This window comes from Bufo gargarizans, chromosome 1 (assembly GCF_014858855.1).
Source record: "Bufo gargarizans isolate SCDJY-AF-19 chromosome 1, ASM1485885v1, whole genome shotgun sequence".
In the NCBI taxonomy this organism is placed as follows: Eukaryota; Metazoa; Chordata; class Amphibia; order Anura; family Bufonidae; genus Bufo; species Bufo gargarizans.
The window spans coordinates 190,424,871-190,451,831 of record NC_058080.1 but is presented as its reverse complement, the minus strand read 5'-3'; positions in this window follow the sequence as shown (position 1 = coordinate 190,451,831).

Genomic DNA, 26,961 nt, shown 5'->3' with positions numbered 1-26,961 from the left:
CACCAATTTTTGCGTGTATAGTACCACTGCTATACCTAGTAGACCGGTAAAAAAATAAATTGTCAGTTACTTTTTATGGTGAAATTAACACATTTTTGGGTGTATAGTAGCACTGCTATACCTAATAGACAGGTTAAACAAAAAAAAATAATTGTCATTTACTTTTTCGGTTTAAATTAACCAATTTTTGGGTGTATAGTATTACTGCTATACCTAATAGACAGGTTAAAAAATAAATAAATTGTAATTTACATTTTAGGGTGAAATTCACCAATTTTGGTGTGTATAGTACCACTGCTATACCTAGTGGATCGGTAAAAACAAATAAAAAAAATTGTCAGTTATATATTCTGGTGAAATTCACCAATTTTTGGGTGTGATGTACCACTCCTATACCTACCCACACTTTAATAATTTCTCCCAAATTTCAACTCCCTTGGATGTGGTCTCTATTTCTCACGCTCCCTCTCTGGCCTGGAACCCTGATTCCCCACCACCCGTGATCACCATGGTAGGCGCATAAAAGAACATCGAAAGTTGATAGAGAAGATATCAAATTGGATCGTTAACATCACGGGGACGTGCGACATGGTGGGGCAGTAAGTGTGGCCTACACGAACTGACTGACAGGGGTCAGCCCCTGCAACTTCTGGATCTCCAAATTGGGCACATGGCTTGAGCTTGCCCTTTGCCCCTTGGAGGTGCTGGTCTGCTCTGCAGCCAGTGTATTGTCTGAACGTGTGTTTAGCATGACTGGAGGGGGTTATTACAGGTTATATTTCCCAATGTTTTGGGGTGTACCCTAATTTTAAAAATAAACTTTAAAAACCAAAAACCAGTGTAGGCTACTTCCACTTCCACCGACACCGCCAAAACCACCGCCTCCTCAACCTCCTAATCCATATGGACCTGGTCCTCCTAGATCAAGATATTTATATTTTTTTTACGTATTTTATGTTGTTATTTAAAGTCATTTCCCTATCCACATTTGTTTGCAGAGCACTTGCCATGCTCTTAACCACATTTTGACGCCATTTGCAGCCCTCTAGCCCTTTCCACTACATTTTTACAGCCATTTTAGTGCTCAAAAGTTCGGTTCCGCATTGACTTCAATGGGGTTCGGATTCGGGGTCAAGTTCGGTTCAAGTTCGGGTCCCGAACTCAAACTTTTTTCCGAAGTTCGGCCGAACTTGTCGAACCCGAACATCCAGGTGTCCGCTCAACTCTATGTATTACATATTTGGGTTACACTTGAATTATGGCACACATGATTATATATGCACATAAATAATAAAATTTATTATTTTGATTATTAATAACATATGGTGTTTATCTCCCAGTATTTTGTCTATGAGTAAAATCCCCCCTCTTTTCTTTTCTTTCCTTTCATACCCTGTATTATGCTTATGGAGCACATGGTGGGCATGTTTTGTTTATTTCCCCAATGCACGCATCTTAGTAATCGGGTGATGTGAGCTGCCACGGGACTGGCCATCACGTAATCGCCGCGCACTTCTAGCAGGGGGCACTTCGGATGACAAGGGTTTCAGGGCCCACTATGACGCCAGTACACATTGGTATCTACTTTAATAAATAACATTCTAATTGGTGGGCTTCCATATAAATACTGCAGATTTACAAGGAGAACTGTGCCCCCATAGGAAGGTGTGCCAAAACACGTGTTGGAATGTGTGGTACTCCTGAGTAGAGATGTCGCGAACATAAAATTTTCCGTTCGCGGACGGCGGAGAACTGTGCCCCCATAGGAAGGTGTGCCAAAACACGTGTTGGAATGTGTGGTACTCCTGAGTAGAGATGTCGCGAACATAAATTTTTCGCAAATGTTCGCGAACGGGCGGACCGCCATTGATTTCAATGGGTAGGCGAATTTTAAAACTCACAGGGACTCTTTCTGGCCACAATAGTGATGGAAAAGTTGTTTCAAGGGGACTAACACCTGGACTGTGGCATGCTGGAGGGGGATCCATGGCAAAACTCCCATGGAAAATTACGTAGTTGACGCAGAGTCGGGTTTTAATCCATAAAGGGCATAAATCACCTAACATTCCTAAATTGTTTGGAATAACGTGCTTTAAAACATCAGGTATGATGTTGTATCGATCAGGTAGTGTAACGGTTACGCCCGCTTCACAGTGACAGACCAAACTCCCTGTTTAACGCACAGCAAACAACCGCAAACAGTCCATTTGCAAAACCGCAAACTCCCCATTTGCAAGTTTGGATACCAAGCTAGCCATGTCCCGTTCCTTGTCCTCACTGATGTCATTGAAGGTCTCTTCCTCCACCCAGCCACATACAACACCAAGGGTCCCTGAAAGGTGACAACAAGCCCCCTGGGACGCCTGCTGTGTTTAGTCTTCCACCTCCTAAAAGCCATCTTCCTCCTCTGACTCCTCTTCTTCAGACTCCTCTCTCTGCGTTGCCTCTCTCTGCGTTATTATAAGGTGTGTTAAGTAGTACTATTCCTATCAGTTTAAACCCTGTTATGTCCACTAGTATTTTTATTATTAATATTATTATAAGGTGTGTTAAATAGTACTATTCCTATCAGTTTAATCCCTGTTACGTCCCCTATCAGGGGACATGTATATGGCATCGATTTTAGGAACCGGGAGATGGAAAAAGATGCTTGGTCGGTCCTCCTACTTCAAATTTGGGGCATTGTGCGTGCAATCGAATGTGCCCCCAGATATGAGCGGCGTGTTAAGTAGTACTATTCTTATCAGTTTAATCCCTGTTACGTCCCTAGGGGACGTGTATATGGCATCGATTTTAGGCATCGGGAGATGGAAAAAGATGCTTGGTCGGTCCTCCTACTTCAAATTTGGGGCACTGTGCGTGCAATTGAATGTGCCACCAGATATGATCGGCGTGTTAAGTAGTACTATTCTTATCAGTTTAATCCCTGTTACGTCCCCTATCAGGGGACGTGTATATGGCAACTGATCTCCAGTTGGTGCGGAGTCAGCCACTGATCCACCTGTGCGTTCAGGGCGGACAGGACTGCTGGTCCGGTGTGACTCTCTGCTTTCAGGCAAGTCAACCCCAAGATGGCGTGACACTGTCGTATCCGGGATGTGGAATAGCCCCTGGGGAGCTGGGGGGGTGCTGTTGATGTGGAGCAAGACGCAGCAGCAGAAGAGGACTCAGCCGAGGAGGTTATGGAAGAGGATGGAGTAGGAGGAGTAGAGGAGGTGGCAGCAGGCCTGCCTGCAAGTCGTGGCGGTGTCACCAACTCCTCTGCAGAGCCACGCATTCCATGCTTGGCTGCCGTGAGCAGGTTTACCCAATGCGCAGTGTAGGTGATATACCTGCCCTGACCGTGCTTTGCAGACCAGGTATCAGTGATCAGATGGACCCTTGCCCCAACACTGTGTGCCAGACATGCCATGACTTCCTTTTGCACAATCGAGTACAGGTTGGGATTGCCTTTTGTGCAAAGAAATTTCGGCCGGGTACCTTCCACTGTGGTGTCCCAATAGCGACAAATTTTTTGAAGGCCTCAGACTCCACCAGCTTGTATGGTAAAAGCTGGCGGGCTAAGAGTTCAGACAAGTCAGCTGTCAGACGCGGGCAAGGGGGTGACTTTGTGACATTGGCTTCTTACGCTCAAACATGTCCTTGACAGACACCTGACTGTGGGCAGATGAGCAGGAACTGCTCAAGGCGAGAGGCGGAGTGGCGGGTGGTTGAAAGGGGGCAAGGAGGACAGCAGTGGATGATGTGGCTGAAGATGGTGGACCAGGAGGAGGATGGTGGCTTTGAGTTTGTGTGCTGCTTTTACTCATATGTTGATCCCATTGGCGTTTGTGATGTGAGATCATGTGCCTTCGCAAAGCAGTTGTACCTAGGTGGGTGTTAGACTTCCCAAGACTCGGGTTCTTTTGGCACAGGTTGCAAATGGCATTGCTGTTATCAGAGGCAGACACACAATAAAAAAATGCACTCAGACACACTTCTGAGCTTTGCAATGACGACATTCTGGTGGTGGCAACAGCAAGCGTTGATTGGTGTGCTATCTGGCTGACCACGGGTGCCGATATATGCTGTCTGACTGTGCCACTAGCTCCTTGCGATGACCTCCCCCTGCTTCCAACTTGTCTCCTCCTCCTCTCTGTCTCCCCATCTGAACTTTCCCCCTGTTCTTCTTCTCTTCAAGCGGGCACCCACGTGACATCCACGGACACATCGTCATCATCAACCGCTTCACTTGTATCTGATAACTCAGCAAAGGAAGCAGCAGCGGGTACAACATCATCATCATCACACCGTACAACCCTGTGTGTAATGCTGGCTGACTGAGACATATCCCTGTTATCTACATCCTCTGGCAATAATGGTTGTGCATCACTCATTTCTTCTAACTGATGTGTAAATAACTCCTCTGACAGATCAAGTGAAGCGGCTGTGGTGCTAGTGTTGGTGGTGGCGGCAGGCGGGCGAGTGGTAACTTGAGAGGTGCCCGAAGCTGAGCTGGAGGAGGATGGTGCGTCAAGGTTCCGAGCAGAAGCTTTAGAAGATTGGGTGTCCTGTGTTAGCCAGACAACTATGTCCTCAGGACTTTTCGAGTTCAGAGTACGTGGCCTCTGAACACTGGGCATTAGTCTAGGGCCAAAGGGAATCACAGCACCACCACCAGGACGGCCCCTGCGGGGTGGCCTGCCTCTGCCTGTTTTTTTTTTTTAGATTAGTTAAGTTGTACTATGTTGCGCTGAAGTGACACTATGCACTGCACTGGGCCTTAAACACACAAACACGTGTGTAACTGACTGCTATTTATTCAGTCAAAATAGTTTTTCTTTAAATGGAATCGAATGTGACACCAGATATGAATGGCGCTGGAGTGACACTATGCACTGCACTGTGCCTTAAACACACAAACACGTGTGTAACTGACTGCTATTTATTCAGTCAAAATAGATTTTTTTATTTAAATGGAATCGAATGTGACACCAGATATGAATGGCGCTGAAGTGACACTATGCACTGCACTGGGCCTTAAACACACAAACACGTGTGTGCAACTCACTGCTAGTTATTTACAGTCAAAATTGTTGTTTTTCTTTAAATGTAATCGAATGTGACACCAGACATGAGTTGCGCTGGTGACACTATGCACTTGCAGGGCTGTGAGCCTGACACACGCTGGCAGGCAGGCAACTGCAATTTGATTACGCAGGGAAAAAAAAAAAGCAGACTGATGTTATAGCCCTAAAAAGGGCTTTTTGGGGTGCTGTCCTTACAGCAGAGATCAGATGAGTTCTTTAGGACTGCAGTGGACACTGAATACACTGGCCTAGCTATCGATTTCCCTATAAAATCAGCAGCAGCAGCACTGTCCCTCCTCTCACTGAGAATGCAGCTTCCGAATGAATCTAAAATGGATGCTGTCCAGGAGGTGGGAGGGTCTGGGAGGGAGAGTCTGCTGCTGATTGGCTGGAATGTGTCTGCTGACTGTGAGGTACAGAGTCAAAGTTTATTCAATGATGATGTATAGGGGGCAGACTGAACATCGCATATGTTCGCCCGCTGCGGCGAACTCGAACAAGCTATGTTCGCCGGCGAATAGTTCGGGACATCTCTACTCCTCTAATTTTGGGTAAGCATATATATGGCACTTGTACTCTATTGCAGTGCATATATTTACACATGTATTAGTGTGGGAAAATTCTGGTTATTTATTATTGTAGCCCTGCAAGATTAGTAACTGGTATGTTAGTAGGATTATAAGCCATTTCTATTATACCTTAGCTGCAGGGCCAGCTCCAGGCTCATGTGGGCCCTTTGGTGATAATGTCTCAGTGGGCCCCCTTACACAGTGATAACTCTGTGAGTACAAATAATATAGTAGATGTCCCCTGCAGTCCTATGTAACAGCACAGATAACACAGTGATGGCGATCTGAGTACAGAAAATGTAGTAGTGTTACCTGCAATCCTATGTAAAACCACAGATAACACTGGTGCGATAATGTGTTAGTGTTACCTGCAGTCCTATGTAAAGCCACAGGTAATACTAGTCCTGATAATGTGGTAGTGTTACCTGCAGTCTCATGTAAAACCACAGATAACACTAGAGCTGATAATGTGGTAGTGTTACCTGCAGTCCTATGTAAAACCAAACATAACACTAGTGCTGATAATGTGGTAGTGTTACCTACGTCCTTAGTGTGCCTCCCTGTGCCTTTCCCGCGGACTCCATGCTGGCGGCGGTGCCTCCTCTTCCATCTTCTTCTTCTTGCCCCACACAGAACATCCTAATGCAGCTTCATCAAGACATAGGAACACTGTGGGCATGGTGATGGTGACACACATAGACACACAGAGGGACACACACAAAGGGACAGACACATACAAAGGGACACACACACACAGGGACTGTCAAATACACATAGGGACAGATACACACACAGACAGACACACACATACATTTGGACAGACAGACACACACACACACACACACACACACAGGGGTGGACACACAGGGACAGACACACACAGGGATGGTAAAATACACACAGGGACAGACACACACAGGGAAAGACATACACACTGGGCAGACACACACACTGGGACAGACACACACACTGGGACGGTCAAATACACATAGGGACAGATACAACACAGGGACACACATACACACAGGGATGGACAGACACACACACAGGAACAGACACCTGTGCGATGGGGAGATCGTTAACCAACTTGTATCTAATGTGTGTGGCCACCTTAAGGTGGCATTAAAAGGGAATTCCACCTTTAGTTATGCTCCAACCTTTTGTTACCTTCTAATATAATTCCCACCGATTCCCAGTACTGAGGGGTCATGGACTGGGGTTTAAAAAGGAATTATCAACATGTACCAGAAGGTGGTCTAAACTGTAACCCATTATGCACTGGCTAGACTGTGGTATCGAGTCTAAGCAATGCCTCTTAAACACACACACAGGTACATACACATATGTACATAGACACACACACACACAGCTAGGCCTCACCACACTGCAGCCAGGCTACTCTTCATACAGGAACACAACTCTCTGCTTCTCCAGCTCCTCCCCACAGGCCACATGGGCGGATGACATCAGGAAGGTCCTTTAGCCCATTCGAAAACTTAATCTACCCTGTTCTGAGTCCTGGGGCCACCCATCCCAGCAGTGCACTCCGCAAAAATGATCTGCATTGCTGGGGTAAGCTGCCCTAGAATTCAGAACAGGCAGTTTAATAAAGACCAGGACACAGCTGCAGGAGCAGTGGGCTCCGACACTTGTTCTCATACACTTTCTTGTTTTTTTATTTTCGCTATTTATCAAAAAAATGTAATTACTTTTTGACCCCTCTATATCCAGTTACTACAAATTTCATGCTCCATATGCCATGTATTGTCTGTCGTTTTTTCTTTTGTTGTGATTCATCCTTTTTAAGTTTTCATAGATCGTGTCTCAATAAAATAGTGTTCCATTTGTACTTTGGTGACTAAATTTTTGTGTAGGTCTTATTGTTGTATGTGAGTCAGTTCTATATTACTATTCTGTTCTGTAACTATTTTTCTAGTTATTATTTTTTGCTTTTCACAGATTCCCAGGTTGCAGACCCCATCGATTTAAAGGCCAGGGAACTGCACAAGTTTTTAGAGATAAATCCTCAACTGATGATTGTAATGCCCGGAGAAATGTGAGCGAACGTCTGAACACATTAAAATCGCAACTCCATTGTAGAATGAAAATATGGTGGAATAAGGCCTTTTTGGAGAACTAAAGTATATACAATGAGGACTAATTCTTAGAGACTTACATATTCAGGTTTTTCCACCTTTCCTTATCTCAGATGATATATTCGTGGAAAATGGGAAGAATTGATGGAACTATTGATTAATTTAAATCTCTAGACATTACAAGATTTGGATAAAGAGATTGTGACTACACAGAATGAACTGAAGAATGCCATTCCAGGTGAGGAAAGGAATACATTCAATCAGAAACTAGAACAGCAATTTGAGATATGGGAGAAGGAGATTCAGACGAGTAAGACAAATACATTTTCTACGGATTTGAGTGACGTACAGTCCAAAAAAATGTATCGAGAACAAGAATCCATCAACCTACACAGATTAGTTGAACATCATCTATTTCGTCACTGTCATTGACCAGTAACAAAACTGGCCCTACCAGTCAAGGAATGACCACCAGATGGCGTGGCAAGAGTAAGAGACAATGAAACCATAAAGGACACCAGTACAAATGTAAACAAGAAAGTACTAGTGATGGAGACTTGGGAGATAATAATCTTAAGGTAATTAACATTCTCACCAAGTGCATCTTTTGAGGTCTATTGAACGGTGAAAGATCTTCACCTTTTTGGATGAGCATTGATGTTTAGGAAGTGGTTTGATAGACCTAATGTGGAAAATTTAGATACACCGGTTGAAAGGGAAGTATTGCATATTTTAGTTAAAGAACAAACAATGGATGAGGTTGAGGTTATTAGGAAGGGATCACAAAAATTTCCTTTATCAATTTGCCCGGCAGTTGACCTTTTTTATTAAATCATAAGGAATTTAAGGGGATATCAACCAAAAATAAGCAGGATAGCCAATGTGAAAGCCTGATGAAATTAAAATCTCTCTGTGATGTAGGATATCAACCAAAAATAAGCAGGATAGCCAATGTCAAAAAGCCTGATGAAATTAAAATCTCTCTGTGATGTAGTTTCTAAACCAGCTGATAAGGGTGGTAATGTGGTGGCCTGGCCACGCAATATGTGTGAAAAAGAGGCCTACAGACAAATGAGGGATAAAACCTGCTACAAAAACTTACTTTTAATCCTTTTTTTCTCATAGCAAAAAAATGTGGTTTACTTGATGTGGCCAAGAATGAAGGAATTATCTCACAAACGTTACAAGATGCCCTGCTGGTACGACAACCTTCTATTCCAACTTCATATCTATGACCAAAAATACATAAGAATGACATTACACCACCAGGTTTAGTAGGCTAATAATATCAGTATGTGGGGGATCATTTGAGAATGTATGTACATTTTTAGACCATATGCTTAAACCTCTTGTGGAGAGCCTCCCATTGTACATTCCGTATATGGCTGACTTGCTACAAAAACTATATGAATTCCATCTAAAACCTGGAAAGATTCTGGTGACATGTGATGTGGAGTCGCTATACACCAGCATTAAACATGAATACGGGATTAAGGCTGTCTCTTTTTTTCTGTCATGAGTGATATGGATAGCTGGATTACATTAGTATTATCTCACAATTTTCTCATTTTTTCACCTTTAATGGTCCCTTCAACCTATAGCTCCAGGAGACTGCTATGGGGGCAGTCTATGCACACTCACTTTAATAATTAACTTTCTGATTGGTAGGCTTCCATATAAGTACTGCACATTAACAAGGAGAACGGTGCCCCCATAGGAAGGTGTGTCGAAACGTGTATTGGGGTGTGCGGTTCTCCTGAGGTGAATTCTAATTATGGGTAAGGATATATATGGAGCTTGTCCTCATCTAATTTTTATTGCAGTGCATATATTTACACCTGTATTAGTGTGGGAAAATTGTGGTTATTTATTATCATAGCCCTGAAAGATTAGTAACTGGTATGTTGGTAGGATTCTAAACTATTTCTATTATACCTTGGCTGACACTTTTTCTCATACACTTTCTTCTATTTTTATTTTACTAAACAGCTATTTTTTTTATAGCTTTTTGACCCGTCTATATTTAGTTACTACAAACTTCATTCTCCAATCCCTCAGGAAAACCGTACCTTCTGTTGTAGTAATTCATCCTTTTTAAGTGTTCATAGATTGTGTCTCAATAAAATAGTGGGGGAGATTTACCAACTGGCTTAGTTGCCCATAGCAACCAATGAAATTCTACCATTAATTTTCCAAAGGAGCTGTGAACACTGAAAGGTGGAACCTGATTGGTTGCTATGGGCAACTAAACCAGTTCTACTTTACACCAGTTTGATAAATCTCCCCCAGTGTGTTTCATATGAGCTTTGGTGACTGCATTTTTTGCGTAGGTCTTATTGTTGTATGTGAGTCGGCTCTTTACTGGGGTATTACTATAGTTCTGTAACTACTTTTCTGGTTCGTCAGCTAACCCCAGAATGAACGATTGGCGGACCTAGGTCCATCTCCAATCTTCATAGAAAGGCAAAGTCAGGATTGCCTAACCTGAGTTCCCTAACCTTAGAACATTACATACACCCCAATAACATTAAGTAGCAGTAAACTATTTTTGCAGGTACGCTATTCTGGGGTACTGCAATCTGATATTGATGACTTATACTATAAAAAGCTCATCAATATCTGTAGCCCGGACAACCCTTTTAACATGAAGGGATGGGTAGAGGGAAATTTTAAAAGACAATAGAAAATCTTCAAGCAATATTCAAAGAATAAAAAGTATCAATGATTATCTTTAGTCTCATGAAATATATATTTTGCTAAATATAATATAAATTTAAGAAATGTTTGTTATGTAAAATTACATAGTGTGCTAGAATGCTAATTTGCTGATAGTGAGTTTTTCCATTAGCTGAACATGTCTAAAGAAAAATTATGAACTATGTTTTAAACCCAGGTTATCCAATTAGTAGAGGTTACATCTAATTAAAAAGTTATATCTTTCTTTCTGTGAGGGAAAGCCTACAGTGTAATAAATATACCTGTTCGTGCAATTTAAAGAATGGACAAAAAAACTGCCTTGTAAAAATCCTATTCATGTTGGATACCAGCCAGGGAGCCCCCATTACATAAGTGCAAGACATTCATTTGTTACACTATTCATTCCCCAGTCACGCAGTTCCTTAAGGCCTATTATTCAATGACTGCATGGTATCTCTACTTAGACACGAGCAAGAACAATTTATTATTAGGTGGCATTTGCTGAAATGTATCAGGAAACGTTAACTTGCTAAAGGTCTCCATGTTTTACTGATCTGTGCTGTCTGCAGGCAGTGTCCAGCAGCCAGCCACTTTGCCTGATGAGATACGAGGAAACACATTTATTATGAAAAAGACAATCAGTAACCTTAGCATCAACATAACTTTTTACTGCAAAACATGCAAAATCTAACAGTACACTTAGATTAGTTTACTTAGCATCTGAATGTCACCCAAAAAGGAAATGGTCCCAACAGGCATGAATATTTGGAGTCACCTACATTTTAAGGATACAAATGTTATTTTTTATTAAGTTACTGAGTATGGTTTTCCAGAATGTCAATGAAAGACAGTCCATCATTAAAGCGTTTTCCTCAAGAACAGAACTCTTGTTCACATGCTTTTCTAGGGCATATGGATCTTATGTAAGTGTGTCCTCTGCCTGGTATCCATTAATTAGCTAAAGTACAGACAAGTTCTTAATGGTCATCAAAGTTTTAGCAGTTGCCACTGCAGGGGAAAAGCGTGGTATTTATCAATACCACCCTTTCAATAGAGCGCGAGGAGTGATGAGAGGAGAGTTGCAGACAGTGATGAGAAGAAAGCAGAGCTATTACATTTTTCCCCACTGTAGTCAATGAGGAAAATTAACTCTCAGATGAAATGCAGAATGTAAAAGTAAATTCCCCATTAAAAGTGCCCTGTCTGATCCAGGAAGAAGTGGAGCTATTCCTTAAAAAGATATAAATAGACAAATTTTTGCACATGACAGTAAACTGTGTAAAGTAATTAACACGGAAGAGGACAGTATACAGCTACAGAGAGATCTGGATAGATTGGAGGCTTGGGCAGAGAGTGGCAGATAAGGTTTAATACTGACAAATGTAAGGTTATGCACATAGGAAGGAATAATGCAAGTCACCAATACATACTGAATGGTAAAACACTGGGTAACACTGAGATGGAAAAGAACTTTAGTGAACAGCAAACTAAGCTGTAGAAACCAGTGTCCGGCAGCTGCTGCCAAAGCCAAGAAGATAATGGGATACATCAAAAGGGGAATAAATGTCTGTGATGAGAACATAGTCCTGCCACTTTACACATCACTAGTCAACCCACACATGAAGTACTGTGTACAGTTCTGGGCTCCTTTCAACAAAGCAGACATAGCAGAGCTGGAGAGGGTTCAGAGGAGGGCAACTAAAGAAATAACTGGAATGGGGGGACTACAGTACACCTTAAGGATATCAAAATTAGGATTATTCATTTTAGAAAAAAAAAATGACTAAAAGGCGATGTAATAACTATGTATAAATATATCAGGTGTCAGTACAGAGATCTCTCTCATCATCTATTTATCCCAGGGACTGTGACTGTGACAAAGGGACATCCACTGCCTCTCGAGGAAAGAAGGTTTGTACACAAACATAGAAGAGGATTATTTACGGTAAGAGCAGTGAGACTATGGAACTCTCTGGCTGAGGAGGTGGTGATGGTGAATTCACTAAAGGAGTTCAAAAGAGGCCTAGATGTATTTCTGGAGTGTAATAATATTATTTAGGCTATAGCTACTAGAGATGGGTTGTTGATCCAGGAAGTAATTCTGATTGCCTGATTGGAGTCCCCTAGGGTGAGGAGGGTTGGCTTCTACCTCAGTTTTGCCTTCCTCTGGATCAGCTTGCAGGATACCAGGCTGAACTAGATGGACAGATGTCCTTTTTTCAGCCTGGGTCATATTCGAATTCTCAATATTTCGTGAATATTTTTTAGAATATTCATCGAACATTCACGATTTTGACTATTCATTATACTCAACATTTTTTTTACTCGAAAAATTGGCAATGTAATGATCGCGTAATATGCAAATATTACGCGATCAATACAGACGTGGTTCAAAAAGGAATAGATAGCACTATATTGAATATAGTGCAATACGGTATATTGTCAAGCAACTTAAGCAGGGAGGAATCATGACTTCAGATGGAAAATGACCAATATTTTAAAAAACTAATATATAGCACTATATCGAATATAGTGCTATAAATTCGTCTTTTAGAAAATTTGTCATTTAATTTTGACTCAAAAAATCGGCAATGTAATGATCACGTAATATGCAAATATTACACTATCAATACAGGTGTGGGTCAAAAAGGAATATATAGCACTATAGAATATAGTAATATATTTGTTTTTTTTGAATATTCGTCATTTTTTTCTATCTGAAGTAAACACTGAATACTGTTCACTTCAGATGGAAAAAAATGACGAATATTCTAAAAAAGAATATACAGGTCCTTCTAAAAAAATTAGCATATTGTGATAAAGTTCATTATTTTCTGTAATGTACTGATAAACATTAGACTTTCATATATTTTAGATTCATTACACACCAACTGAAGTAGTATTAAGCCTTTTATTGTTTTAATATTGATGATTTTGGCATACAGCTCATGAAAACCCAAATTTCCTATCTAAAAAAATTAGCATATTTCATCCGACCAATAAAAGAAAAGTGTTTTTAATACAAAAAAAGTCAACCTTCAAATAATTCTGTTTAGTTATGCGCTCAATACTTGGTCGGGAATCCTTTTGCAGAAATGACTGCTTCATTGCGGCGTGGCATGGAGGCAATCAGCCTGTGGCACTGCTGAGGTGTTATGGAGGCCCAGGATGCTTCGATAGCGGCCTTAAGCTCATCCAGAGTGTTGGGTCTTGCATCTCTCAACTTAATCTTCCCAATATCCCACAGATTCTCTATGGGGTTCAGGTCAGGAGAGTTGGCAGGCCAATTGAGCACAGTAATACCATGGTCATTAAACCATTTACCAATGGTTTTGGCACTGTGAGCAGGTGCAGGTCGTGCTTAAAAATGAAATCTTCATCTCCATAAAGCTTTTCAGCAGATGGAAGCATGAAGTGCTCCAAAATCTCCTGATAGCTAGCTGCATTGACCCTGCCCTTGATAAAACACAGTGGACCAACACCAGCAGCTGACATGGCACCCCAGACCATCACTGACTGTGGGTACTTGACACTGGACTTCAGGCATTTTGGCATTTCCCTCTCCCCAGTCTTCCTCCAGACTCTAGCACCTTGATTTCCGAATGACATGCAAAATTTGCTTTCATCCGAAAAAAGCACTTTGGACCACTGAGCAACAGTCCAGTGCTGCTTCTCTGTAGCCCAGGTCAGGCGCTTCTGCCGCTGTTTCTGTTTCAAAAGTGGCTTGACCTGGGGAATGCGGCACCTGTAGCCCATTTCCTGCACATGCCTGTACACGGTGGCTCTCGATGTTTCTACTCCAGACTCAGTCCACTGCTTCCGCAGGTCCCTCAAGGTCTGGAATCGGTCCTTCTCCACAATCTTCCTCAGGGTCCGGTCACCTCTTCTCGTTGTGCAGCGTTTTCTGCCACACTTTTTCCTTCCCACAGACTTCCCACTGAGGTGCCTTGATACAGCACTCTGGGAACAGCCTATTCGTTCAGAAATTTCTTTCTGTGTCTTACCCTCTTGCTTGAGGGTGTCAATGATGGCCTTCTGGACAGCAGTCAGGTCGGCAGTCTTACCCATGATTGTGGTTTTGAGTAATGAACCAGGCTGCTAATTTTTTTAGAAGGACCTGTATAGCACTATATTCGATATAGTGCCATATATTTGTTTTTTAGAATATTCAACATTTTTTTCCGTCTGAATTCATGATTACTCCCTGCTTGTGACCACTCCTCTGAAGATGCTTGCAGTGATGCATGCTGGGATTTTTTTTATTTCACTTTGCAGCTGCTCTGCCCACACAGCCTGTCATCTATGGGAGCATACTATGCTGTCATCAAAAGTCCACCATGAAAACATATTGATTTTAATGCTGAAATGTTATGTCCTTTTGTAAGTAGAATAAAACCTGCTAACTGCAGAACTACCTGTAACTTTACTATTTGTGTTATAACTTCCCACTGGGGTGCAGGTGTCCGTGAGTGCACCAGCCTCTGGTAACCGATTGTTTGGCTACAAGGTGAAACAACTGCGCATTTAGAATAAGGATTGGAACTCCAATCTTATAAGGCAGCACGATCAACATTTATTGGAACTTTGACTGTGAAGCGAACTTTACCCATGTTGCTTGGTGGATCTGCAGCGCTGATAAGTAACCACAAAGATTAGAGACTGCTTGTATTTAAGCATACTATGCTGAACACATTATAAAAAGTATACTAGCCTGATCAAAAGTTTTAAGACCACTTAAAAAATGGCTAAAAATCATATTTTACATAGTTGAAGCTTAACAAGGTTCCAAGTAGAGCTTCAACATGCAACAACAAGAAATAAGAGTGAGACCCCAAAAAATTTGAGCATTCAATTAATTGAAAATAACGATCAAACTGAAACAGGCAGTTTTTCAGCTGATCCAAATTTTAGGACCACATGCCTTTAAAAGGCCAAATCTGTGCAAAGATGTGGATTCATTGTCATTTTCTGTCAGGTTGTCACACGTTGTGATGGCAAAGGCAAAAAAACTCTCCCTTTTTTAACGTAGTCGGGTTGTTGAACTGCATAAGCAGGGTCTCTCACAGCGCGCCATCGCTGCTGAGGTGGGACGCAGTAAGACAGTCATTTGGAATTTCTTAAATGATCCTGAGGGTTATGGAACAAAAAAGTCAAGTGGAAGACCCAAAAAAATTTCATCAGCACTGAGTCGGAGGATCCAATTGGCTGTCCGTCAAGACACTGGACAATCCTCGACCCAAATTAAGGCCCTTACTGGTGCTGACTGCAGCCCCATAACCATCAGACGGCATCTGAGACTGCAGTGATTCAAAAACAAAAAATGTCTTCAAAGACCTCGTCTCCTTGAACTGCACAGAACTGCTCATTTGGACTTTGCAAGAGAGCACCAAACATGGGACATTCAAAGGTGGAATAAAGTTTTATTCTCTGATGAGAAAAAATGTAACCTTGATGGTCCTGATGGTTTCCAACTTTACTGGCATGACAAGCAGATCCCACCTGAGATGTTTTCTACGTGCCACAGTGGAGGGGGCGCCATAATGGTCTGGGGTGCTTTTTCCTTCAGTGGAACAATTGAGCTTCAGGGAGTTGCAGGGGCGTCAAACGGCCGCTGGCTATGTCCAGATGTTGCAGAGAGCATTCATAATGACTGAGGGCCCTCGTCTGTGTGGTAACGACTGGGTTTTTCAACAGGACAACGCTACAGCACACAATGCCCGCAGGACAAGGGACTTCTTCCAGGAGAATAACATCACTCTTTTGGCCCATCCTGCGTGTTCCCCTGATCTAAATCCAATTGAGAACCTTTGGGGTTGGATGGTAATGGAAGTTTACAAAAATGGACAACAGTTCCAAACAGTAGATGGCCTTCGTGCGGCCGTCTTCACCACTTGGAGAAATGTTCCCACTCAACTCATGGAAATGCTTGCATCAAGCATGCAGAAATGAATTTTTGAAGTGATAAACAATAATGGCAGAGCTACTCATTACTGAGTTCATGTTTTGAAGTTGGATTTCTGTTTTGGGGGGTGTGGGGGTTTTAACTCCGTCACTGTGCACACATACACGCGTGTCAGTTTACTCTTCACCACAGGCAGTGTTTATTTCAGAAAATAGCAGTAAACATGTCCAAACTTTAGCTTTAAGCTTACTTCAGCCCACAAATATTGCATAACATAAAGTCCCACATTTTTTGTTCAGTCCAAATCAGAAAACAACAATATGATCTCACCACTCTCTGGTGTCTTTCAGAGACCAAATCCTCCCTCTTAGCTTGTTCAGCTTTCAGTTAGCCTGTGCAGAATTGTGATCTCCTCAGCTGAGATTCCCACATCCTTTTTAACTACACAGTAGGAAAACCCTGGATGGAGTACGGGAGTGACCTGTCCCACCGAAGCTCTCTGGTCACTCCTAAAACCCGGACCCAAAATCCACTTTAATAAAAACCTCCCAGCAACCTAATGTTACTGGTATACTTATTTCCGGGAATTATACCACTGAGGCATACATTCTCAGCGAGACGTACTGACCATCCACGATTCTCCCCTCTGGGCTACTACAGGGGGTTTAGTTTTTTTTTGGAGGTGTGGTCCTAAACTTTTGATCAGCTGAAAAACAGCCCGTTTCAGTTTATTCGTTGTTTTCATTAAATTGAATGCTCAAAAAAATGTTTTGTCTCACTCCCATTTCTTTTTGAATGTTGAAGTTCTACTTGGAACCTTGTTTAGATCCAGCCATGCTAAATATGATTTTTTGCCATTTTTCAAGTGGTCTTAAACTTTTGATCAGGACTGTACATACACAGTATATCTGGACCATTATTTTTTTTATGTGTATGGTGGCAAACCCCTTTAATAATTATCTTGCAAATGAATACATTTTCTTCTTACCATGAGGGTAATATTTGAAGTCAAATTTGAGTCTATGTTTGTGGCAAATTTATCAAACAGCACACATTTGTTAAATTTGGAGTCTCTTTAAAACTAAAATTTTTGTCTAGAAATACTACTTCAGTTTTTAAGCCATTGGACTGAAACTGCTTCTTTTTGCAACATTAATTTTTTTAAAGTCACAGTGAAGAATCTGGAGTGAAACAAATTAGCATAACAAACCACACCCACTTTCCTGCACACTTTTGAAAACTGGATTGAGTGGTGTGAACATGCAATAAGTCACAAAAGTTTTGTGTAACCCCAAAATGTCTCAGAGTCCTAAATTTGCGACTTTGTCAGAAATTTGGAAGTGCAGGGCTCGATAAATTTCCTTTAGGCCCCTTTCACACGAGCATGACGGATTAGCTCCAGATGTGTTCAGGGTGTGTTCAGTGAAACTCGCACCATTTTGCATGCAAGTTCAGTTAGTTTTGTCTGCGATTGCGCTAATTTGTCCAGTTTATTCCGACCGGGTGCAATGCGTTTTTCACGCGTATGATAAAAAAAAGGTTTACAAACAACATCTCTTAGCGACTCTCAGTGAAAAACGCATTGCATCCGCACTTGCTTGCGGATGCAATGGGTTTTTCACTGAAGCCCCATTGACTTCTATGGGGCCAGAGCTCCATGAAAAATGCAGAATATAGAACATGTTGCGTTATAGAAAATGCTCATGTACACAGACCCATTGAAATGAATGGGTCAGGATTCAGTGCGGGTGCTATGCGTTCACGTCACGCATTGCACCCGCGCGAAAAACTCACTCATGTGAAAGCAGGGGAGGGCTGGCAGCCTTAGTCCTGTGGGGCAAATCTAGTCAAGTGGCCCATTTTTAGCCCTGCCCATTATTAAAAGCCCCTCCTACATATAATAGGCCACTCCCAACAAACACTGTACCGCTGACATTCTATAGTTGCGGCCTGTCTCTACACATCATACGGAGAGGGGAGACCTGTCCTGGCTGCTTTACATCATACAATAGACAGCAGGCTACAGCCAGGAAGCTCCTCCGCTCTGCTCCCCCCCCAGATCCTGCTCAAGGCCTGTTGTTCCCCCCACCATCTGCCACCCGCCCGTGGCCTGCTGCCCCCTTTCGTCGTCCTCACCCAGCTCTGAATCCTCCTTCTGCAAATGGCAGGGGGATGAGCCGGAGCATCTCCTCTCCTACATAGCGCCACATACCTCTTACATCCAGTGATGTCACCTATGTTGTAGACGTTCTCTTTCTTTATCTTCTCCATTCAGACCAGACCGCCATGATGATTTTTCAGCCATCCCCCGTCTCTGCAGATATTGACAAACAGACATTAGTTTCCCACATTTCCATCATCTTCACATCTTCTCAACACCGTTTCCTGCCACCCACAATACTATACTACAGAAACAGTCCTCCCGCAAAGAAAAAAACAAAAACACTAATACTTACCTCCATCAGCAGTGATGTGATGCAGGCCTCTTCCGGCCTGTGTCCCCCGCTGTGTGCTGCCCGGCTCAGGCGGTGTGATGATAATGATAGGCTGCAGGGATTAGGCCTGTGGCCTATCAGAAGAACAGGGAAGGAAGACGCCTCTCCCTCTCCTGCCCTGCCGCAGCACAGGCATCTGTATCGCTGTCCTGAGGACGGCGATACAGATGAATATAGAGATGAGTGCTTCCACAATGGAAGTGCTCATCTCCTACTGCCCCCTCACCGCTGCTGGGAACTAGAACCTGAGGAATTTAAAAGCGTTAAAAACGGCCCAGCGGCCGTTTTTAACATGCTTTAAGGGCGGCCTGGGGGGCAATTGCCTCCCTTCCCTGTGTGAAAGAGGCCTTAATGTTCTGTCTGTCTGCACCCTACACTTACCATATACACATTCATTATCACGTTCATTAGTAGCTATATCAATCTGTCTTCACTAAATTCTCCTTAGTAGAAGCTCCCTGCATCCAGTTTTTTTTTTTTTACTGTGATTGTGTGAAGGGGAAATGGAAATTTTCAGACGTTAATGGGTTATCCAACAAAAATAATAGATGATAAATATCTGCTAGCTGTAGATCTCACCACTCGGAGCTTCACTGACCCTTGATTCGGGGACTTTTCGTTCTCCTGATGCTTGTGGCTGGATCCGAACTATCTTGTAGTTAGGTGATAAATAGTTTTTGTGGGATAATCCATGTGAAGCGAAGGAAAAATAAATGCTAAGTATACTTTATGTTTAGAATTAATATGGAATCAAGTTACCTAATAATGGCTCAAACTCAATTTCAAAACTGATATTTGCACGTTATGAAATCCAGATGTCTATTACTACATTCGATTCTGTTCACATTGCCTTATTCTATTCTGTCAGGTAACATTGTCTGCCTTTTTTTTTCCAGTAGAAAAAGGGCAACCGTAGAAGTCAATAAAATCCTTCAGGAACCTTTAGAATTGATTACACTACAGACCTGTCATAAATGACATGCCTCCGGCAATAGCATTGTGTTTGTTCCACAGTAGAATATTCCTCAGAAACCATAGCTATACAGGCAGTGTATCTGTGCCGCTGAAGCAAAGATCATTAAGATGACTATCCTTGCCTTGTAATATTTTGTACTTAGAGAACATCTGCACCTTCCAGCATTGGTGGCACACTCCTAGAAAGTAATGTCCAGAACTGGTTGCATTGCACAAAACCCGGCAGTGCATAATAATCTCAGAAGGCCTGTATCATTTCATTAAAAAAAATCAAATAAATGCCACATGATGTGCTTTTCATTCATATAAAATAGAGATGAGAAAATTTCTCAAAAATTCGATTCGGCCGGTTTGCCGAATTTTTCTAAACAAATTTGGTTTGTTCTGAATTTATTAAAGGCGAATCGTGTTAAAAAAAACTGCCATTTCCTGCCTGCAGTACTACTTTATAGTAGTGTAGAACACTGTGCCTTGCAGTAACACGCAGAGGGAGTCTCCTGTGGTAGTGAAACAATACTGAGAGTCAGTATGACATGCCGATGACAAGCGTCACTCTTAGAATCACTGCACACTTCACTTATTTGGGCAGTTATGGGGCCAAAACTGACCAAATAACTTAAATGTGAACTCAGCCTTACAGGTTAATGATAGCATCAAGGAGAAGCGCACTCCTTTCACACCGTCGGCAGCTGATTCCACATAGATGTCTACAGAACCTGTTCTATTAAACGCTTTTACAACAAGAGCCCCTGACAGAGTGGACAGGGTGTCAGCTGTAAATTTGTGTTGATGTCCTTGATTATTTTGTCCATCCTCTGATCCATCAGAACAATAACCACCAAAAAAACTGATCCTGTCTGTGGAGCATCAACCTTCGCTCAGTCAGCTCAGTCGGTAATCCATCAGTCGGTAATCCATCAGTATTGCTAAAGCCAAAAAAAATAGGAGTGGATCCAAAACAGAGATGACACGTGAATAGAATATTTGCATGTCTTCTGTGTTTTGTACCCTCCTTAATGCAGCGCTGGCACCATGTTCTTCCTGTTGTCGATCACCATGGTTCCGATTTTGAGTTGTCACGGAGAAAGCCAGGATTCGATTTCTTGATGAAGGACACTGAGCAGTTCCTCTCCTGTGTGACAAACGAGGTGCATAACAGTGTGACACGGCCGTGCCCTGCACATGTGGTATGCTGCAGGGGCACTGTAAATTGTCTCTGCAGTGAAGACTGAGGACACGGTGAAGGATGAGGCAGCAGAGGCGGACATTGTCGCAGGACCAACAGCATGAGAATGTGGAGGTGGAAGCGGCATCACCTGGCCAAGTTGCTGGTGTGGCTCTGCAGGAACCACATTCACCCAGTGGGCCGTAAAGGACATGTATTGTCCCTGACCGTAGTTACAGCTCCACACATCTGCGCTGCCGTATACTTTGACTTTGGCAAACACCGACAGGTTCAGGGACTGTTCTACATGTGTGTGCAGGGCTGGTACTGCCTTTTTCGCAAATAAATGACGACTTGGGACTCTCCACAATGGCTCGGCACAAGCCATCAGTTCTATGAAAGGTGCAGAGGCCACCACTTGGAAAGGAAGGGACTGCAGCACCAGCAACTTGGCCGGGAGCACATTCAGCTTCTGCGCCGTTGGATGAGTGTACGCATACTGTTGTCTCTTGGCAATCGCTTCTGTGATCAATGGCTGATGGAATGACTGACGAGGAGTAGAAGGAGAAGCAGGAGAATCAGGACCAGTAGATGATGGGAAGGACAGACAGCTCTCTTCGGCTAAGGTGATTGAGCCTTGACTGCCTTAAATCGGATGCGTGCCACTGGGTGATGCAGCGGTTGCTACTGAAGGCTGGACCACAGAATCGGTGCCACGGTTCTCCCAGGCCCCTTTATGGTGACGCTGCACATGTTGACGCAGGGCCATGGTGCCAACATTGGCAGCCTGGCCACGCTTCACCTTCTGCCCACAGATTCTACATATGGCAATGTTCACCTCCTCTGGTGGCTTAACAAAAAACTGCCATACCACCAAGTAGGTGATTTTACCCCAACACTCTGCACTGAGTGACTGCTACCGCCGCTGCTTCCGTGAACCCCTGCACCACTACTTTCCCACAGGGTAGGTTCCTGCGAAGCGGGTGGCTCTACCCTGTGCACATTTGGCTCCTGACCTCCCACTGCTGCCACCCTGCTGACTCCCGACCATGCTAGCAAATTGCTGGCTCTGCCACTGCCTTACGGGAAAGCTGCCACCCTCTTCTCCCGATGATGATGAAGCCCCTAATTCACTCGGCTCCCAAGTGTGATCAGCTACATCATCATCATCAGCATCGAGTTCTGTCTGCACATCACTGATATCCTCCTCAACGGTCTCTGGGTCAGGAGTATGCAACACCAGCTCAAACGCCACTCTCCTCATCACTACTTGCCCGCCTACCGGAGGAAGTGGTGGATGTCTCCTCCACATCTTGGCTGGCCAGTAGCTGCTGACTGTCATCTAATAGCTCTTCCTCGCTGTAAAGTGGGGCTGAGAGAACAGAAAATAACAGAGGCAGATTGAGGACAGGTGAAGGCAGAGGGCCTGCTCCCAGGCCATGCCAACTAAGGGTTGTGTCTGATAAACCCATCGACTTTTGGCTGGGGGTGTCTGATGTCACTTTAGATGAAGTGGATGACCGAGGCAACCATTCAAGAACCGCTGGGTTGCTAGTCAAGACACGACCGCTAGAGGTCTTTGGAAGCTCAGGCCTCTTGTTGCAACTCCTGCTGCTATGTCCCCTTTACTCTGCTGCGACTGTACAGGGCCTGGCACTTCTCTGTCTGACATACTGTTAGATCAAATAAATAAATAAAAAGAAAATTAAAACACAATGTGTCTGTAGCATGTAATTATGCACAGCATCGAAATATCTCTCATATGCACATAAATTTTCCTCCACACTTCCCCCCCAACCAAACACACTGCCCACGCCGCCCCCCCCCCACTCCAAAAACACACACACGCACACACAAACTCAGTATATAGATTACATTTTGTGTCCTGTTGGTCACTCAATATCAGCACTCTGGAGAATCTTTCATTGTCTGACTGTCATTATTTGCAGGTTCATTTAGCATTACCCAGGGTGCACCATGGGTAGGTGAACCAGTTTTACACACCATACCGTACCTTTACTAGACAGGTATATTTCTGCTCAGCTGGCCAATATCCGATTGCTCCGACCCTACACACATACAATTAAAAATACAAGGATAGGTAAATGAACTGGGCTGGCACTCTGTATGTTTGAAATAATACGGATAAAAATATAAAAAATACAATAAAATAATGTGAAATACAATATAAGGTGATCACACAATTTAATTCAAATGACAATAAAATCAAATGATATGACTAAAATAGATTTGGCTAAAAATAGACGCTGCGCAGCAAAATAAGATTGCAATAACAATCGTAAAAATGATCATAAAGCTGATAAATCTTTAGAACCAATATAAAATTCCTGCATATATAGGTCTTGTAGTGGAACAAAAAAATGCAGATAGTATGTCTTTCCTTTCAAATGAAGAAAAATGTTGCATTGAATGTGCAGTAGTGAGTAATGTCCGTACTCAGAAGGGACTTTAAAAGGAGCAGGTTCCCAAAATAACTTTTTCGTTGGTTATAGATAAAGTGCTGTATGCTGTAAGTTAGCAATTCGTCTTACCTTAGCCCAGATGGTTTTCAAGGTAAGGGTAAATGCCGTATACCTGATTGTGTACGGTCTTTTCTTGTATGTCTCGGCAGACGCTGAGGTAGCGTGGTCGGTGGCGTACTCCTGGTTTGGTCCACAGCAAGGTGTCGTAAAGGCTGGTGGTTGGACTGTTCGTATCCCAGAACGCCGCGTCTCACGTGGTGTGTGACGTACCTCTAGTCCGTGACTGTGTCCAGGTATCGCGATAACTGTGATCGGTAAATTCTTCGGTGAAGAAATTTTCTTACTGGAGCGCTCCAATTTTTGACGAAAAAGTCACAGACTCTGTATCATCTGTGGACAGGCCTTTGAATGAGATGTGAGCTATCAGCTGGTTACGCCAAACGCGTTTCGGGGACCTCTTCCCCTTCTTCAGTGGCAGCTGATCTCCCAGTTTTAGATTAGCTTTATATAGGTCCATTAGAGAGATCCAAAAACCGACCTGGATTCAAAATTCCCAATGAATGTCCAGTCATTTGTGGGAGGTTTTGTATGCGGTTTCAATGCGTCATTTCCGCTAATGTTGAGTTTTTTTGATATATCATATATAATGTTTAACTTAATTCGCCCAGTAGGAAATAAATATTGCAGCTTATTTAATTTAATAAAAATGCACAAATAATGACTAAAACAATGAATATATATAATAAAACTTCATGTAAAATATAAATAGATAAAATATGTTTGTAGAAACGTTTTGTTATATACTATAATGGTATGATGTTACATAGTAAAATTATAAAATGTTGCAAGATGGTAAAAATATGTGTTTTTAATGCATGTTTGAAGGTGTAGAATTTGTGAATTGACCTTATATTCCGGGGCAGAGTATTCCATAGAGTAGGTGCAGCTCTAGAAAAGTCTTGAAGACGGGAGAGGTACAAATAAAGGAGGTCGCTAACAGAACAGAGAGCACAAGTAGGGTGGTAGATGGAGATGAGGGAGGAGATGTATGTAGGTGCAGCACTGTGGAGAACTTTTTGGGTGAGGGTGAGATGTTTGAACTGTATTCTCTGGTGGATGGGAACCTATTAAAGTGACTGGCACAGGCAAGTTGCATCAGTGTAGTGGTTGGATTGATAGATGCCTGGCTGCAGCATTTAGGACAGACTGAATGGTGGAGAGTTTAGAAAGAGGGAGACTGATTAGTAATGCGTTGCAGTTTTCCAGACGAGAATTAATCAAGGCAGCAACCACAGTTTTTGCGGTTTCCACCATAAGAAAAGGGTGGATTGTGGTGAAATTTTTAGGTGCAGACGACAAGATCGTGATATTGATTCAATATATGGAAGAAGGGAAAGATCAGAGTCAAATGCGACCTAAAGTCAGCCGGCATGTTGCACCACAGTTCTGATAGTGATGCATACCCAAATTGAAATATCAAGTTTAGTTGGGTTAGGATAGGGGAAAAACAAGAAGTTCAGTTTAAGATACAGAGAGAACATGATGTTAGAGCCTGCTGCCAGACAATTGCTGGTGTTTTGGAGTAAAACAGAGGTAATGTCAGGGGATGAAGTGTATAGTTGGGTGTTTTAAGTATAGAGATGTTCATATACATAAACTGCAATCATCATTCAGTATTCCAGTAAAAGGACCCATCTATCATTACATTACATACAGGACACACCTTCTCATTCAAAGAGTTTTCTTTATTTTCATGACTATGAAAATTGTAGAGTCACACTGAATGCATCAAAACTATGAATTAACACATGTGGCATTATATACATAACAAAAAAGTGTGAAACAACTGAAAATATGTCATATTCTAGGTTCTTCAAAGTAGCCACTTTTTGCTTTGATTACTGCTTTTGCACACTCTTGGCATTCTCTTGATGAGCTTCAAGAGGTAGTCACCTGAAATGGTTTTCACAGGTGTGCCCTGTCAGGTTTAATAAGTGGGATTTCTTGCCTTATAAATGGGGTTGGGACCATCAGTTGCATTGTGGAGAAGTCAGGTGGATACACAGCTGATAGTCCTACTGAATAGACTGTTAGAATTTGTATTATGGCAAGAAAAAGCAGCTAAGTAAAGAAAAACGAGTGGCCATCATTACTTTAAGAAATAAAGGTCAGTCAGTCCAAAAAATTGGGAAAACTTTGAAAGTGTCCCCAAGTGCAGTCACAAAAACCATCAAGCGCTACAAAGAAACTGTCTCACAAGCGGATCGCCCCAGGAAAGGAAGACCAAGAGTCACCCCTGCTGTGGAGGATAAGTTCATCTGAGTCACCAGCCTCAGAAATCGTAGGTTAACAGCAGCTCAGATTAGAGACCAGGTCAATGCCACACAGAGTTCTAGCAGCAGACACATCTCTAGAACAACTGTTAAGAGGAGACTGTGTGAATCAGGCCTTCATGGTAGAATATCTGCTAGGAAACCACTGCTAAGGACAGGCAACAAGCAGAAGAGACTTGTTTGGGCTAAAGAACACAAGGAATGGACATTAGACCAGTGGAAATCTGTGCTTTGGTCTGATAAGTCTAAATTTGAGATCTTTGGTTCCAACCACCGCGTCTTTGTACGACGCAGAAAAGGTGAACGGATGGACTCTACATGCCTGGTTCCCACCATGAAGCATGGAGGAGGAGGTGTGATGGTGTGGGGGTGCTTTGCTGGTGACACTGTTGGGGATTTATTCAAAATTGAAGGCATGCTGAACCAGCATGGCTACCACAGCATCTTACAGCGGCATGCTATTCCATCTGGTTTGCATTTAGTTGGACCATCATTTATTTTTCAACAGGACAATGACCCCAAACACACCTCCAGGATGTGTAAGGGCTATTTGACCAGGAAGGAGAGTGATGGGGTGCTGTGCCAGATGACCTGGCCTCCACAGTCACCGGACCTGAACCCAATCGAGATGGTTTGAGGTGAGCTGAACCGCAGAGTGAAGGCAAAGGGGCCAACAAGTGCTAAGCATCTCTGGGAACTCCTTCAAGACAGGAAATGGAATACCATTTCAGGTGACTACCTCTTGAAGCTCATCAAGAGAATGCCAAGAGTGTGCAAAGCAGTAATCAAAGCAAAAGGTGGCTACTTTGAAGAACCTAGAATATGACATATTTTCAGTTGTTTCACACTTTTTTGTTATGTATATAATTCCACATGTGTTAATTTATAGTTTTGATGCCTTAAGTGTGAATCTACACATAGTCATGAAAATAAAGAAAACTCTTTCAATGAGAAGGTGTGTCCAAACTTTTGGTCTGTACTGTACATCCAACACTTAATTGGCATTTGTTATGATTGGAGTTGAGCAGACACCTGGATGTTCGGGTTCGACTGAACTTCACAACAAAGTTAGAGTTCTGGACCCGAACTTTACCCCGAACCCGAACCCCATTGAAGTCAATGAGGACCCGAACTTTTGAGCACCAAAATGGCTCTAAAAATGTAATGGAAAGGGCTA